This window comes from Macaca thibetana, chromosome 10, assembly GCF_024542745.1.
Source record: "Macaca thibetana thibetana isolate TM-01 chromosome 10, ASM2454274v1, whole genome shotgun sequence".
NCBI classification, from domain to species: domain Eukaryota; kingdom Metazoa; phylum Chordata; class Mammalia; order Primates; family Cercopithecidae; genus Macaca; species Macaca thibetana.
This window is the reverse complement of record NC_065587.1, coordinates 38,826,999-38,843,462: the sequence shown is the minus strand read 5'-3', so window position 1 is coordinate 38,843,462 and position 16,464 is coordinate 38,826,999. Positions and strand designations below refer to the sequence as shown.

At 47.3% G+C, this 16,464-nt stretch overlaps 1 long non-coding RNA gene across 2 annotated transcripts; it reads left to right on the top strand.

Moving 5' to 3' along the window:
* Positions 1-6,328: 6,328 nt before the first annotated feature.
* On the top strand, positions 6,329-11,790 carry LOC126964160 (uncharacterized). Of its 2 annotated transcripts, XR_007729324.1 has the most exons (4): positions 6,329-6,592; positions 10,542-10,633; positions 10,758-11,168; positions 11,487-11,790. It is a non-coding gene; the product is annotated as an uncharacterized LOC126964160 (long non-coding RNA). The 2 variants fall into 2 exon arrangements; XR_007729323.1 differs by having other exon boundaries at positions 10,758-11,790.
* The last annotated feature ends 4,674 nt before the right edge of the window (positions 11,791-16,464 follow it).

The window sequence follows — 16,464 nt, the reverse complement described above, 5'->3', positions numbered from 1 at the left end:
AAGTGCAAATTCTCAGGCCCCACCTGGACTTGCTGACTCAGAAGCTCTGGTTGGGGGGTGGGAGGGCAGCTCTGTGTTCACTGCCCTGCGGGATATTCTGATACTGGCTCTAGCCTGGCAGCCACTGTGATCATCTCCTGCAGCTGGAGACTAGAAGGAGAGAGTGCCCACTGCCGGGCGACCCGGCAAGGTTCCCTGAAAGAGGTTGCAAGGGGACAGAATGAGAGGGGGCTTGGCAGTTCAGAGTGAGAGAAATAAATATGTAACCATTAGGTTTGTCTCTGAGTTTCCAATGTTTTCACATCGAAGTGGTTGGCTGTCAGGACTCTCCCTGAGCCCTTCTCATCCCACCAGGCTGTGTAATGGTCCTGAGCACTGCGAGGTCCTCTGGGGCAGCCACACTTGTCTGTCTTTCCTATAATGCTGGGAACTCCTGGGGGCCAGGGTCAGAGACTGTAGCAGCTCTGTGACAAATTAGCTGAATTTAGCAGCCAGGGCAACACAAATGTATTATCTTAACAGTTCTGTAGGTCAGAAGTCAGACATGGGTCTCCCTGGGTCCAAATCAATGTGTCTTCAGGGCAGCCTTATTTCTGGAAGCTCAAGGGGAGAACTCATTTACTTGCCTTTTGCAGCTTCCAGAGCCCTCTTTCTCCACCTTCAACGCCAGCACTGCACCTCTCAGTGCTGTTCCCCACAGTTTCATCCCCCTGACCCCCTCTGACCCTGCCTCTCTTCTGCCTCCTGCCTATGAGAACCATGGAGATCATGGTGGGCCCACCTGGGTAACCGAGTATAACCTCCATCTCTAGGTCAGCTGCTTAGCAAGCTTAATTCCATCTGCAGCCTGAATTCTCCTTTGTCATGTAAGGCAGCACACTCAATCCACCAGTTTCAGTGATTAGGACACGGACATCTTTGAGGTGCATCATTCTGTTCACACAGGGCCCATGTTCCTCTCCATCTGTTAGCCTGGTGCCCCAACAGTGTAGGGTGGTGACTAACAGTGAGCATTTGTGAATCAGATCCATCTGAGTTCAGTTTGTGGTCCCCTGCTTTTCCTTGTGTGGCCTTAGGCAAGTTTCTACACTTCTCGGAGACTCTGTGGTCTCATCTGCAAACCAACAATGACAGTAGCACCTACAGCACAGGGATATTATGCCAAACTTGCAATGCCCTCGTCACTGTGTTATTGTGACCATTGGAAGGAAAATTAGAGCTTGCCTACTCTGACCCCACCTTCTATGCCCACCATCTCTCTGCCACCTCTGGCAGATGGTGCAGTGGGGCAGACTGTCTCCTGGCCAGCAGTTTTTCCCCGCCCTCTGGCCACACTGCCCATGCTGCTTGAGAAGACAGCTTGGTGACATGCTAAGCCACCTGGAGTGGCTGGAACTGACCACACACTGAGTCCCAGGATGGGCCATGATGGACTGGAGCCAATCAGTGGATCCCAGACCTCTGACCCAAAACTTGTGTCCTGGATGGGATGCTGTCCACTCAGCCATGGAAGCACAGGTCTGGAGCCCACACACCATGTCTCCAGAGCCATCCTGGCTAACACGGTGAAACCCCATCTCTACTAAAAACACAAAAAACTAGCCAGGTGTGGTGGCAGGCACCTGTAGTCCCAGCTACTCAGGAGGCTGAGGCAGGAGAATGGCCTAAACCCAGGAGGCAGAGCTTGCAGTGAGCTGAGATCACACCATTGTACTCTGGCCTGGGCGACAGAGCGAGACTCCATCTCAAAAAAAAACAAAAAACAAAAAACAAAAACAGAAAACGAAACTGTGAAGTCCCCAGTAACATTGGCTGGCACATAAACCCACTCTGGATGTGGCCAGATGCAGCTGATTCTAGAGACATGTTGTGTCTGTTGATGTCTGATTGCATCTTAATGTGAAGCGATGGTTCACACTAACGGGATATCTGAGTGGGAAGGCAGCCTGGTCCAGAGGGCTCTGCACTTGTGATTTTACATGACATACACTTGCTACTGACGGCTCTTGACGCCATTGGGAACCACCAGCAGGAACAGATACGCAGTTATGCAACCACATCCTTTTTGTCCAGTGCTCCTGGCCAGCCTCAGACAGTGACCCAGCCCTGAGTTGACAGAGTGGATGGCCAGCAAGGTGTTGGCTTTGATATCTCAAAGCAAGGCTGATATGGTTAGGTTTTGTGTCCCCACCCAAAGTCCATCTTGAGTTATAGTCCTCACAATACCCACCTGTCGAGGGCAGGACCTAGTGGGAGGCAACTGGATCATGGAGGCAGCTTCCCCATGCTGTTCTCATGTTCGTGAGTGAGTTTTCAAGAGATCTGATGGTTTTACAAGGGGCTCTCTCCCCTTCACTCATACACACTTCTCTTGCCTGCTGCGATGTAAGACATGCCTCTTCCCCTTCCGCCAAGATTGTAAGTTTCCTGAGGCATCCCCAATGCTGTGGTCCCTTTGCCATATCTCCCACCGCTCTCAACAGGGAATTGCACTGGACTTCCAACAAGGAAGAGAGATGGCCTTATCCCCATTTCACAGATAAGGAAACTGAGCATCAAGGAATGTGCAACCAGCAGGTGGCAAATACCAGTCTTTTCTTTATAAATGACCCAGTCTTGGGTATGTCTTTGTAGCAGTGTGAAAATGGACTAATACAAAAGCCATCTCACCACCCCTTGCTTGCATGGGCCATTGATTTGGACTTGCCATCAGGGCCCAGCGACCCTGGCCGGGCATCCCTTGGACCACTCCTCACACTGCCCAGGCTGACAGGGGATGACCCTTGAAAGGCCCGGCTCCCTCTCTACACAGCTGCTAGGCTTATGAGCTCTGAAAGGTGCAGGCCTCCAAGAGCCTCCATTTGACCCTTGATGATGAGAGGGGAAGAAGAGCCATCTCTCAGCCCACGGTTGGAAGGAAGTGGGCTTCATACTCATTTGCATAGCTCCTCTCAACCTGGCCATTCCTCTCAACTTGGCCCCTTCCTTTTTCAAGTAGCAAGGAAAAAGGCTGAGAGAACCAGGGGAGGGAGGCTCTTAGGAGGTCTTTAAAAGGGGCTATTTTGTTTCATTTATCTGAAAAGTCACACCATGCATGGTGAAGGGGGAAGAAGGAGAAGAGGAGGAGAAGGAGGACTCGTGGAGGATGACTGGCACCTGGGAAAGCAGATCCCCTCAACCTCTGGCTCCGTGAGTGACACAAACGTCTGTTCTGGGACATCCTGCAGGAGGTGGCTCTCCCTGACTCGAGCTGAGCCTGCTCACCACAGTGTCTGGTGTGCATGATATTTCTCTTATTTGCTAGGTTCAAAGCTTTGTGCCCACAGCTTCTTTGCTGGTTCTTTCACACATCTGCCCAGGGCCCAGGCCTGCCATGTCCGGAGTGCTTCCTGACCCCCACATGCCTGTCACCTCCTTCAGTTCTCTGCTCACTCATCACCTCCCCATGGAGCTCTTTCCCCAGCCCCGCTGCCTGGCCCCATCCAGACTTCCTCACCCATAGCGAGCTCTGCCTGCGCTGGCTCCCTGTATAGACTGGCTCCTCTTCTGGGAGGCCGGAGCAGTCTGGTTCAAGGTATAAGACCCTCCTCTGCTCTGTAACTGCTGTGGTTGAGAGGCCTAACTCGAACCCCAGGTACAAACCGGAGTCACAACCAGGACATTCAGCCACACACATGAGTTTCCCAGGACAGGGCTATACCCTGCACAGCAACCCATGTGTAGAAGTCTCCTGGAGCTTCCGTAACCAATGACCACAATGGGGAAATATATTCTCTCCCCGTTCTGGAGGCTCAAAGTCTGAAATCAAGGTATCAGCAGGGCCATCCTCCCCATAGAGGCTCTGTGGGAGGACCCTTCCTGGCCTCTTCTAGCACTGGTGGCTCTTGGTGTTCCTTGGCTTGGACACATCACTCCGAAGTCTGCCTTCATTTCACATGTTTTTTTCCTCTTCTTTCCCTGTCTCTGCTCTGTGTGCCTATTTTTATTTTGTATTCTTTTGAGACAGGGTTCTGCTCTATCACCCAGGCTCGAGTGCAATCCAGCTCATTGCAGCCTCAAACTCCCAGGCTCAGGTGATCCTCCTGCCTCAGCCTCCCAAGCAGCTGGGACTACAGATGCATGCTACCATGCCCAGCTAATTTTCTTTTTCTTTTAAAGATGGGGTCTCGCTATGGTGCCCCAGCTAATCTCAAGCTCTAGCGCTTAAGAAATCCTCCTGCCTTAGCCTTCCAACATGCTGGGATTACAGGTGGGAGCCACCATGCCCTGTCTATTTAAGGATACTCGTCATTGGATTTAGGGTCCACCTGGAGGATCCAGGAAGATCTCATATCAAGATCCTTAACTTAATCACCTCTGCAAAAACTCTTTTTCCAAACAAGGTCACATTTATAAGTTCTTGGTGTTAGCACACATATCTTTCTGGGGATCACTATATACTTACAAATAATAAAATTGTGCACATTGTATAAACACTGATGGCATGCCAGACAAAGTGTTACATACTTCACTTTTGTTTGCTCATTTGATCTGATAGTCCCTTTGCCATATCTCCCCCCACTCCCAACAGGGAGTTGCACTGGACTTCCAACAAGGAAGAGAGGTGGCCTTATCCCCATTTCACAGATAGGAAACAGCATCAAGGAGTGTACAACCAGCAGGTGGCAAATACCAGAACTCAGATGCGTGTCTTCCAGGCTTCCAAGGCTGTGCTCCCACATACTCTGCAGCAACTGCCTTGCAGATGAAGAGGCTGGGGCTCAGAGGCTTGCCCAAGTCCCCATGACTGAGAAGTGATGAACACAGACCTGAAATTCCACTGCTTCCCATTCCATGCTCTTGCTGCTGTAAGATGCCTCCTCCTCAGGGTCCAAAGAGGATAGAGCAGCCTCTGGTCAGATGGCACCATGTGCTGGCTTACAATGCAGAAAATCTTCCCTCCCTTCTTCCCGGGGCCACTTGCCTCATCCCACTGAAGTCTTGCCTCATCCTACTGAAGCAGGGCTTGGATAAGTAGCTTGTTCAGGCCAATGGAACATAAGCAGAGACAACATGCCAGTCCTGAGCCAAGCCTAGAGGGCATCTGGTGCTTCCTCATGGCCTGTTGTGTTCCTACTGTTACCACAAGAAACCATGCCCTGGGTAGCCACTAGTTCAAGGATAATGGGAGACTCAAGGAGTAGAATTCAACCCAAATCATAGCCTGGAGCCTGGAACCTGGAGCCAGGAGCTGGGAGTCCGGAGTCCAGCCTAGCCCAGCCGTGGTGCCGGGCAACTCTCTTACTGGCTCGTAAGTGATAAATACCCATTGTTTTCAGCCTCTGGGTTATGGAAAGATTTGTTATTCCAACATTGCTAACTGATACAGATAGGTCTAAATTTGGATGGTTAACAAATATGGAATATATCTTAAGAATAACAGATTATTCTCTGATTCAGAAAAAAAAATGTACAACATAAAATCCGAAATAGATGGCCCCATGCTAACTAAAACCAATACGCAAGCTAGCTCCTTACAATTTAAAAGGGAATTGGAATTTGAGATGGGACAGGGGTTTTTCATTTGAGGTGTTTTGAATGGAAGCATCAAGATCTCCACAAATGTACTTCTCACTTTTTAAAGGCTTTTGTTTATACCTAACACTAAACTGATGCTAGATTGAAACATCAATTGACAACCTGATATGGTCAATGAAGAATGTTCAACTTACATGGAAATCCATGTACAAACATGGGCCTTCTATTCAGCCAGTCCCAATTGAAAATTTTCATCTCAAAATTCACTCTAATATGTGGATTGTGTTTATTTATGGGTGACAGCTAATTTGCTTTCTTCCTGTAATAAAATAATTAAAATATTTTGCTCTCTGAGTTGTATTTTTTCAGGGTAATCCTTTCATTAAAAGTCATTTAATATCCTTCTGTTCTGTTATCTGCTACATTTCAACTTTTGTGTTTTCTCTGCTTTCCTTGTCTTCTGTCATATTTCCCCTTTTTGTTCTTTTGTTATGATGGCTTATTTTCTGCCCTAAAACAAGCTTTGAACTTAAAAACCTGAAAAGCATTTTATTTGGAATAAAAGAATCCGCAGTGTCACACATTTGTCAGCTAATATGTTCCTTCCTATGCTTTGTTTTAATTTTTCGGAGTGATTGTTTATGAACGAAGCCTTTGGTTTCTCGGAGGCTGGTTTGGTCTTTCTACCCATTCTTCACAGAAAACGATAATCCTCCTGATAGCATAATCATCACCGTAGCAACCGAAGGCGATGTCACCAACAGGATTATGACTTAAGAGCCCAGATTTGCATCTCACACCCGCTACTTACGTGCCAGGGGCCTCTGTGGATGCCACTCCACAGCCTCGTGTGTTAAGAGGCACACAAGAGCTGCCTGATTGGCTCCCAAGCTCAGAACCAGGAGCCAGGGAAATCATAGCGAAATCAGAACCTGATGTGGCCCCGTCAGCATCACGCGCACACTCAGAGCAAAATGACCTGCTCTTCAATGTAGTTTGGTTTAGTTTAGTTCAGTTGTCCTGCCCACCGGCTCCTGACCCTCCCGCCACTGAGGGGTGGTATTTGAAAGCACAGGTGAGTGCTTCATAGGTACCAGGTGCATGATCTAATTCTGGGTTCCTCAATCTTTTAACAGCTTGGGAAGAACAAATCAAAGGACTGATGCTCGCCTGGGTTTGGATTCCTCCTTTAGCCTTTGGCAAGTTACTTAACTGAGTAAATCCTCAATTTCCACCATGACAAAGGAAAGATGGTGTGCGACTATTATGTTTTTATTCCGGATTGAACTACTCAGTATATTCACAAGACCACTGAAGGCAGCACAGGGAAGTTCTTGTGGGTTGGTGCTGTGCTCATCAAGTCCACAGACACCTTAGGGGTCGTCAGGATATTATTGGGTCTTCTAGGTATCCCAGTGGTTTGGTTGGTGATTGCTCACCCATTTCACAGATGGCAAAACTGAGGCTTAACGGAGTTTCCTGTGATGCTCCAGATCACAGAGCTAAAAGGAGTAGAGTGATGGCTCAGACGTGGGCCTCCCAGCTCAAGTTCTGTGCTCTGGACAGAAAGTCAGGGTGACCCTGAAGGACGAGGCAGCTGTGCAGGGACAGGATAGGCCCATCCTGGAAGGCTCATTGGCTGAGGGAAGGAGGATACAAGGGAAATAATTCCCTTTCATCCATCCATCCCCGCTATTGCTCCTAAACTTCCCTTCCATCCCCAACTTCTTTCCTTTCTTCTCCTTGGGACAGCAACGGCACAGAGAGTGGGCCACCATCTCTTACTGCCCACTCAACCATTGCTGGGGACTGATTCTTTCAGCTCTGCATAGAATTCAAGAACTATATTTGGATCTGCTTCACAACAGTAATCCCCACAACCTTAAAACATGCAAAATAAAAATAAATTAATCATCCATCAGCATTTTACAGTACATTTATAATTTTTTACTTAAATGTTTAATATCATAAAACAAGCTTGGCTCATGGAGAAAACTTGATTTCATGAGAAGAAATTGCTCTCTTTTAAGTGAAAGTAAATACTCTTTAGGGCATCCCCAGAGAGGAAATGAAGATGCAGGAAGGTGGTCCCAAGTTGGCCAAATCTGGCAATTATTCTCTCAAAGGCAGCAATGTGTCACAGCAAAATGCAACACTTCCCTCAGTAACCGGTGGGACTGATTTATGAGCAAAAGCAAAGACATTGTTCCCCAAACAACCTTTGAGTTACTAACTCCCTGAGAGGGAAGACCATAGAAGGAGGGGGACCCAGGAGGCTCAGGGATGCAGACCAGCTCTGAGAAGGACCTGTCTGTCACCTTTCCTCAGGGTTCTGTTACTCTGAATGGCAGATCACCATCACCTTCAAGCCCCGGTCTTGTTCTCTGATTGGTCATTCTTAGACAGAGATAGGTTGCCCATTAAGACCCATTGTTCTGACTCTGAAATGAAGGAGAATGAAGCAATTAACATCTTGGCAGTGGGCAGAATTAATCATGCTTGGCCATTTTATTTAAGTTCTCCCCGCAAATGCAGCACCGAAAGGCACTTATTAGTTCACACAAAGAGGCATCTCTGAACAGCAAACATTCAATTATTCCGATGTTTACTGTTGAGAAAACCACAAAAGAAAATATGCATTCAACAGACACATTCTGAAAGGTCTTATAAAAATGAGGCTATTTTCACAGTTTCTAAGGCATATCCTATAATTTTGTTTTTTAATCATTGCAACCTACTGGATTCAATATTAGATTCTTATTTCTACCTCTCCAAACCCTCATCATAGTCTTCTGGCCATTCAGCAAAATACATTACATTGCAAAGCTGAACGTAAGCATAGTCACCTTACATTCAGCTTTGCAATGTCTTACCTCCACTGTCACCAAACTAGTGAGCACCTCAGATCAGGTTAAGGAGAAACGACACATGAGATTTGTAGACTGTCTTCCTCTCTCCCATGACCATAGTGGTCATGTGGTTGCATTGATTACCTGATTAATGGCCTCCTCGTATCCCTCTCCCACTGACTCTGGGCTCAGCCAGATGACTTTCTATGGCCAATGGATGTTAACAAATGTGACCCGAGCCAAGTTCTGAAAAGATATTCACTCTCTTTGACCTCTGCCACCACCAAGAGAAAATATTCAGGGTTGATTGACAGAAAAATAATCTAAAAGATATCTAGAGGAGATTGGACTGGCCTCCAGAACCACCCTGGACCAGCAGCCCCCAACCAACATGCAACTGACTGCAGCACAGCGAGCCACCCCACTAGAGGCAGCTGAGCCTGGCTCAGATCAGCAGAACTGCCCAGCCAATCCAAAACTCAAGGAAAAATAGTGAATGGTACTTCTTTCAAGCCATTCAATGCTGGGATAATTTGTTATGTGGCACTATTGAGGCAATAGGTAGCTGATACAAACCTAACCCCAGTTGCCATTCATTAAGCACATGTTATGTGTCAGGGATGGTGCCTGACACTTTACAGACACAACTCTGATCTGCCCAATGATGCCACCATTCAGGTGTCATTATTCTCATTTATATAGATAAGGACACATGTCTTACACAGTAGAGTTTAGTAAGCATGTGAGAAGCTATGTTTGGACCCACAGCAGTCTCCTCTTCTCTCAAGTCACCTGGATCCTCAGTGACAGGCTACCCTGAATCCCTGGCTCTGGTGCCCCCCTCTGAGCATAAACAGGTCATCCTGTGAATACCAACAACCTCATGTTGACCAGGAAGGACTAAGCTGTGCCTCTGAAGTGCTGGCACGTCACGTGGCCAGTCCTGGAAATGTTATACGGGCTTGAGCAAAGCCCACCTTGAATGTCTAAAAATAAACATGGGCCAGGAGTTCCTATCTGCAGCCACTCATCAGCATTTTATCCTCCCAGCTCACCCACTCATCACACTGTGAAATGGGATTGCTCCAAACAAACCCATACAAGGCAGATGCCCAGCCCATCACGCATGCCCAATGATGGGGGAAGTGAAGGTCGCTGTCCCACAGCAGGCCTTCCCCCGAGATCACCCTCTTCTGGCATAAATAGAGTGTACCTGTGGTGGACCAAACTCATCCAACTCTCGTTCTGAACGTCCTCCTGGCAGAAGCTGGCTACTCTTAGCTGAATTCTGCTTTGTTCCCTGCTAGGCACTGGCCTGGATGCCATGAAAGGGCCAGGAGCTTGCCAGTCCTCCTCACTGTATCTGCAACTTTTAAGCATTATAAGAAATACAACAAGTGTTTGTAGACGAATAAGTGGTCTAAATGTACATATGGAGAGTTTTACAGGCAATGCATCACAACTCTAGCACACACTTATTTACCTCTATTAGTGTTTCTTGGCTTTGATTGCACACTAGAATCATCTGAGCTGTTCTGAAAAACACAAATGCACAGCCCCCATCCTGGAGCAACAAAACATCCTGGGCTATTTGAAAGATTCCTGAGTAGAGCTGTTGCTTGAATTCTCTCTGGGTCAATCTGATGTGCAGCCAGGGTTGAAGGCTACCCTTCTCTCCTATTTCAATTTAAACACAGAATTTTAGCCAACTCCTTTCTAACCCTCATGATGTGATGTCATCTCTCCAGGGAGATTTTGCAGTGTTCCCAGGAGAAGGCCCAGCAAAACTTGCGGCAAGAGGAAGTAAAAATCCTGCCCCTGCCCCTTCTATCCATGCCTGCAGGCGGCTGCACACACTTGTTTTCCCTGCAGCTGCTTGCACATGTAATGGCTTCCAGGATAACCAATGAGCTGGAATCAGGAAGATGTGGCTGGGGGAGGGGGCTTCTCATCTGTAAGCTGGGGAGACTTGTGGCGCCTTACATGGACTCAGCTTCTTACCAGTCCCCAAAGGCCCTGGGATTTTCAAATCTGAAGCACAAGGTGGAAACTCTCCGGCCCCCTCCCTGTTGTCCTCCATGAGCTCCTGGGCCCGTTAGTCTCAGAGCAAAACCACAGCTGGTGGGACTTAGCAGATTTTGAGAGCATGTTTATTATGAATATTGTCCCTTTCAGGCAAGTTAATGAAGCATCCAATTCATGCCAGCTTTTATCTGTCAGAGAAACACCAGCGAGCAAGGTAGAGACACCAAGCCAAACCCTGATGTGTAAGTATGAACTTCATGTTAATTAGGAAACGGGAGAATGTGTGGGTTTCTCTAATGCAGACTCACGATACGAAGTCAGCTGACTCAAATGCTCTCAACCTGAGCTTCGGGTCATTTGTGTTAGCTCTAAGGTCATCTGAGGCAGACACATTGAACCTGACCTTGAGAGTATCCTTGACCACTTGACCAAGAGGCCAGAGACTCTACAAGTGTGCTCAGGCCGGACAACTTCCTGTGCCTGGCAGGAAGACTCAAGATGCCAGCTTCTCCCCTAAACCATGTGAACTCATCAACATGCAGCCATTTTAAACTATAAAAACGGCAATTTTAACTGAAACAGTGGACCATTGCCTATTTTACTGGAAATTTCTCTCTTAGAGTATGATGGAAAGAGGATTGGGTGTAAGAGACCTGGCTGCAAGGCTCACCTCCACTAAGTGACCATAGATATTTTGGACACTAATGTACCGTGAGTCACCTTATTCCTTTGGCCCACAGCTTCTTCATCTGGGAAAGGAAGACATTGGATTGTAAAGTAAGAATAACCCACATTTTTTATCGTTTGCAATATGCTAGGCAATGTGCTAGTTACTTAATTATCAAAGAGACAATTAAGATTGAAAAGTAGTTATTAACTAACTCTTCACCAACCCAGCAGGTGGAGACTGTCATTATTCCCATTTATTAGATTGGGTCATTGAGCTCAGGATGGTGCATGTGCTGCATCTGAAAGGCTGGGGTCTGGTGCTCACTTCTGGGCTGTTGATGACTGGGTTCAGATGCATCATTGTGCATCCCTTTCTTAGCAGAGGATTCCTTGCTGCTCTACTATGGACAATGTATTGCTTTACAGTCTTTTCACTGGAGACCACTCACCTGCAGTGACATTTGTAGAAAGCAGTCTCTAAGCTGCAAAGCCCTGCCTGTCACCAGACCTACGCAGAGGGAATCTCACTTGCTTTATGATGTCCAGAGTGCTCCTCGTGTTGCCCTGTGGGTTTTATTTTCCTGTTGTCCACTGGATATGGCCTACTGGCATTTAGCATGAACTTCCAGCTCCTCCACAAGCTCTTCTTGTACTACTAAGGTTGAAAAATTAAAAAATACATTTTCTAGAATCTCTTTGTGGTGAACTGATAGAAACGTAGTCCCCAATGATCCCCACCCCCTGGTATTCATGCCCCTGTGGAATCCTGCATCCCCATCAGTGTGAGGTGAGCTAGTGACATGTTCTAGCCAATAGGATGATGGGATGACACATGTAATTAAGGGGATAAAATTTCACTTCCTTGATTAGCTTACAAGAGATTGTAACCTCCATCTTGCCAGTAGACTCTCTCTGGCTATCTCAGCTTCCAGGATGTAAGCCCTCACATTGTGGAGTTCCCTGTGGTAAGGAACTGGAGTGGAGGGTGGCTCCATGCAACAGCCAGCAAGGAACTGAGGTCTCTGTCACCCCTGGAGCAACTGAGCTTACCAAGAACCCGAGTGAGCTTGGAAGCAGAGCTTTCCCCAGTTGGGCTTTCAGATGAGACGTCAGCCCCAGCTAAGGCACCATGATGGTAGCCACAGGAGGAATGGGACACAGCCAAGCCCACTTGGATCCCTGATCCACAGAAATCGATAAATGTGTGCCAAGTTTGCTGTAATCTGTTAAGCAGGAATAGGTCACAAACACACCTTCACCCACAGATGAGATTGAGTTCGGTCAAGCAGAAAGATGCTTCCCAGGGGGATGTGGAAGAAATGAGGCCATCTCCTGGCTTCCCATGGCTGATTCTGCCAGCACCAGCACTTGTGTCAGGCCACCAACTGAGCAGGTGTGGAGAGGACATTACAGCCTCCATAGCTGCATGATACTGTCCAGGTGTCCTCATAGTTACAACGGTGGCAGCAGATTCCTGAGCCCCATTGCCCAACCAAGAGATCTCTGTTTTCATGTATTGTTGGGATCAATAGTTCCATGGCAGTCTCCTGATTCCTCACTTTCCTGATGGTGAAAGAAATGGCAGCTGCCTGGCAGGTCATTCTGCAACACACACTCACTCTGCAAGGTGGCACGTCTCTGAATCCCCAGAGTCCACTTCTCCTTCCATCTGATAATTTCATGAGCACTTGATTCCCTGTATTCAGCCACTTTCACCTCAAGTAGTTTCTGTTTCCTGCGTGGAGCCCTGAAGGATCCACCTGGTATCTGGATAGTTTCCTAGAAAGTGAGGAAAGTCCTTCAATTTTCTCACCACAAACCTGAGTGCTTTTTCTCTGTGAGAATTCAAGAGACTTTGAATCTTGGCCAAACACAAATTAGACAACATAATCCTACCTCAAATACATATGGGGCTCTATCATTTACCAAGCTGTGCCATAGAACTCCTTTCTTTTACACCCTACACAACTTTATGAAGTGGGTGTACTTCCTCCCTTCGCCATTTTATAAATGAGAAAACTGTGGCTCAGAAGCAGAACATATGCTGACCAGCTGGGAATGACAGAGCCAGGACTCCACCCAGATTCTACACTAGCTTTAATGCTTTCTTCCCTCCATATGATGGCAGTTGCTGTGATTTATTATCCTTGTGACTTCACCAATGATGCCATGCTTAAACCATCCAGCTTCTACAAACATGAACCACAAGGTGGAAATGGCTACTCAGTTTGACTTTTTGGACATTATTTTCTCAATCCCATCCCCAGGATGCTTACTTGACTGCTGTGTGAGAACTGGCTTATCCACTTGTGTTTGTTTTGTTTTGTTTTGTGGTTTTTTTTGTTTTGGTTTGTTTTTGAGGCAGGGTCTCACTCTGTTGCCCAGACTGGAGGGCAGTGGTGCAATCATGTCTCACTGCAGCCAAAAGTTCCCGGGCTCAAGCAATTCTCCCACCTCAGCCTCCTGAGTAGCTGGAACTACAGAAGCATGCCACCACCCATGGTTAATTTTTGTACCTTTTGTAGAGATGGAGTTTCACCACATTGCCCAGGTTGGTTGTGACCTCCTAGGCTCAAGCAATATGCCCACCTCAGCCTTGCAAAGTGCTGGGATTACAGGTGTGAGCCACCATGCCTGGCCCCATCCTCTTGTTTATTTACAAACATACAAGTGGGTGCTAGCAACAAGATCAGGGTGCTTCTGATCCTTCTCTCACCAGGGTGAACAGATTTGGAGGCATGCGCACTGCCCAGCTCATCTTCTTCCTTTGCACACAGATGGCATCCTCTAATGCAGCCCCATGTCCATGGAGCTGTGCTCATTCAGAGGAAGTGCCTTTCCTGAATTTATGTGTCCCAACTGTTGTTTTTCTCTAATTTTCCCAGTGTATTAGTCTGTTCTCACTCTGCTGATAAGGACATACCTGAGACTGGGTCATTGATAAAGGAGAGAGGTTTAATTGACTCACAGTTCCACATGGGTGGGCAGGCCTCACAATCAGAGCTGAAGGTGAATGAGGAGCAAAGGCACATCTTACATGGTGGCAGGCAAGAGAGCTGGTGCAGGGGGACTCCCCTTTGTCAAATCATCAGGTCTCATGAGACTTACTCACTATCACAAGAACAGCATGAGAAAGACCCACCCCCACGATTCAATTACATACCACTGCGTCCCTCTCATGAACATGGGAATTATGGGAGCTACAACACAGCCAAACCATATCAGCTAGTCTCCTATCAGCTGATGGCAGCCCTATCTAAGCTGAAGATACAGCTGTGAACAGAACATTTTGGAGCTCCTCAAGTAGTCTGTCCATCACCAAGAAGGCTTCCTAATGTCCTTGAGATCCATTTCAACACTTCAAACATTCTTTCTTCTGTAAAGAGTTCCTTCCTAGTCTGTGTGTTCAAGAGACCAGAATTAAGAGCAATGGGCAGGCCAGACATGGTGGCTCACACCTGTAATCCTAGTACTTTGTGGGACTGAGGCCGGAAGATCACTTGAGCCCAGGAGTTTGAGATCCAGTCTCAACAACAAAAATTTAAAAATTGAGCATGGTGGTGCACCCTGAAATCCTAGCTAGTTGGGAGACTAAGGCAGGAGGACTGCTTGAGTCTGAAAGGTCAACGTTACAATGAATTATGACTATGCCACTGCACTCCAGCCTGGACAACAGAGTGAAATCTCATCTCAAAAAATAAAAATGAGCAATGAGTGGAAATGTCTGGGAGACAGATATGGGGGTAGGGGAAATGCCTGATTATTCAAGCTTGCTGGAAAGCACCTTCTCTAAAATTAATAGGGCCCGATCTCCAGGGAAGACTAGGCAGAGCCTGGACACCATGGAACAGTTCACAAGGAAACAGCATGGTCTTTGCAGGAAGCACCATCTTAGCCAGTGACATTCCGGGAATCCCCATAAGTCCCTCCTTCTCGACACTTTAGATCACCTTTCAGCACATTCACACGACCACTGGGTGGGGAATATTCTCTAAAGTAATTGTCTTCATCTCTGACCTCATTCCATGGTTGCGATAGACAGGCCAAGTGCCTGAAGCCGTGGTCCTCGGACCATTTTACCTTTTAACTGATCTGCGACAGGAAGCAGGTGGACCAGGAGACATCTGTTGCTTGTGTTTCTTGCAACCAGGCAAATGGTAAGTTGCAAAGATGGGGAAAAAGGTTCATTTTTAAAGTAAAAGGCAATATGCTTCCTTGACTATATTGTGAACATTTCGTATGCTAGTGGGATGTAATTGGGTTTTCTAAACACCTTACCATCTGATTCAGACTCGGGAGGACTTTAAAGAGACTTGAAATAAAAATTTCCAATTGTCTCTCAGAGCCCAAGCCCAGAAGCCTAATTACCTGCTGAAACTAATTGCTCCCATCTGAGCCTCCTGCTGTAACTCCCCACAAAGGGCATGAAAATGAGATGGGTCAGGAAAGTTGCAGGCCAGAGCCAGGAGCCCAGGAAAGCAAGACGTGCTCACAGGCGAGAGCTTGTTAAGTAACTTCTCTTTGAGCGGCTCCTCACTGAGCCAGCCAGAGAGAGAGAAGCCGTCTTCCTCTGAAGGTGCCCGGAATGACTCGCAAATTTCAATGAAAGTGGCAGGAGGGAAGCAGGCTCTGGATAAAACGATGCATGCACACACACTTTGATCTCAATCAAGGCGCTCTACAAGGGGACCGTGGTGACAACACTCAGAGAGAAGCTGACACCGAGGAGAACAACGCCCAGCTTCAGAATGGGAGCCCACCTTGCCTCCTCCCCCGGGCTGCTGCAGAGAAGTTTTGTCAGAAGGCCCACATCTGCACCTGAATGTGGGCAGCATCCAAGGGTCACAGTCTGTATCCCCAGGGGACATGTTGAATTGTAACAGTTTTTCTTAGCACCTGCGCCGGCTCCCCACTCCACTTCCCTGCTTCTCTGTTGGGCTCCAGTCTCATAGAAACCCCTCTCTGTGTGTGAAGGAGCTGCAGAAAAAGAAATGGGTCCTCCTGCAGAATGAATTCCCAAACGCAGCACCAATGCTTTCCATTCTTCACACCCCACTTCCAACAGTCAGCAGATGTGGTCAGCACTACTGGATCAAGACTCTGAACCCTTCTCCCATTCCACTTTCCCACCCGGAGGCAGGCCACCATCATACTCGACCAAGACAATGGCAGCCGGGGATGCTGTGGTATTCCCATGATCCTGATGAGCCAGCCACTGTGGTCTTAATGGCTCCGTCTTCCATTGGCTACATCTATCTGTCATCTGTTTGTCTATCTAAATATTTTATATGTATGCTAAATGACCGATATTTTACATATATACATATGAACGTGCATATATGCATATTTGCATGTATGTATATACATATATATATATGCCTATATAAATATTTTAACAGTTGTG